The sequence below is a fragment of the Ceratosolen solmsi genome, unplaced genomic scaffold (assembly GCF_000503995.2).
Source record: "Ceratosolen solmsi marchali unplaced genomic scaffold, CerSol_1.0 scaffold7, whole genome shotgun sequence".
Taxonomy (NCBI): Eukaryota; Metazoa; Arthropoda; class Insecta; order Hymenoptera; family Agaonidae; genus Ceratosolen; species Ceratosolen solmsi.
The window spans coordinates 5,259,842-5,261,139 of record NW_011948413.1 but is presented as its reverse complement, the minus strand read 5'-3'; the positions used below and the strand labels follow the sequence as shown (position 1 = coordinate 5,261,139).

At 57.0% G+C, this 1,298-nt stretch overlaps 1 protein-coding gene across 1 annotated transcript in view; it reads right to left on the bottom strand.

Moving 5' to 3' along the window:
- LOC105367386 (signal-induced proliferation-associated 1-like protein 1) overlaps nt 1-1,298 on the bottom strand; it is a 104,215-nt gene extending 102,917 nt beyond the window's left edge. Inside the window, exon 1 of the mRNA XM_011506080.1 lies at nt 717-1,298. The gene's annotated coding sequence lies outside the window, so the exon portion shown is untranslated. The remainder of the gene's footprint in view (nt 1-716) is intronic.

Sequence of the window (1,298 nt, the reverse complement as noted above, 5' to 3'; positions counted from 1 at the left end):
GGGGTACGAGGGATGAAAGCTGGCGCATCTGCAGCAGGGAAATAAAAATCGCTCCCCTACATGCCCTCGTCGTTACTCGGCGAGTACGCGCGGGGCATCCCGGGTAAAACGTCGTTTGCCGGCTTCGTAAATGCGGCCTACGGCACGATCGGCGTCACCGGCGCGCGAAAAGCAATCGGACGACGGGACTTTAAAGCCCAAATAATCGGGATTTTCACGATGTCGATAGGGGCGGCCGCTTATTGTTAAAGTATCGCAAAATTATCGTAAAATTATCGTAAAATTATCGCAAAATTATCGCAAAATTATCGCAAAATTATCGCAAAATTACCACAAAAGTATCACAAAATTACCGCAAAATTACCACAAAATTTTCGCAATAATACCGCAAAAGTAAGGCGAAGACACGATGCGTTGCTTTGCGCGCTCCTCTTTGTCCTTTTCAGGAGACATTGGCGATGAGCGGTTGAGCGTATGCGTACGTCGGGGAGTTTCGAGGCGGCGACGATAATTAGTCCAGGCACTAGCGGGACGAGAGGACAAGGGCGAGTGGAGTTGTAGAGGATCGCGCGGACCCTCGGGTCCTCTCACCTCGGCATAATAATAAATCGAGCAGGACCAGTGTCCGGAAGGCATAGAGAGTCTTGCCAGGGGCGGCGTCGGGGACAGACGCGAGCAAGCGGACTAAGCAGAAGGGATTCCAGCGTCAGACTTACGTTTTCCGACTGCGACGAGCGCCTCTGCCGCGGCACACAGAACAGCGTCACGCCGCCTTCTCGCTTCCTCTCCAATATAACGGCTTCCGTTTCAACGTCCTTCACGAAGTAACGATAATGAGGCCGGAGACGATCGTCGACGCGGCTGGACCAATCGGCCACCAGAACTACCAGAAGCTCTGGACTGGGGACTGCTCGGAGCTTGTGACACTCGCTCGCGTACTCACGTTGGATAACACACTGCACTAAGAGCGCCTTCGTCGGCTCTCCCCCGCGAGGAGGAGGAGGAAGAGGAGGTGGAGGAGGGAGCCCGAGTCAGCGGCCGAGAGGCGGCGAATGGAAGCGGCAACTCGCGCACCACCGGCACCAGCACCACACACGCGGGCGATCGGTCGGGCGGGCGCGCGCGCGCGCGCGCGCGCTTATACCTACACGGAGGCACTCAATGGCATTCGCCTTTGGCAGAGGTGAGTAGGCCCCGGGCGGATCGGCTGGCTCCTTTGTTTACCTCGCGCGCTCCCCTCTCCCCCGGCCCGCGACAATCCTTCGCATATCCTAGTGGCTCGTGGTAGTGGTGGTAGT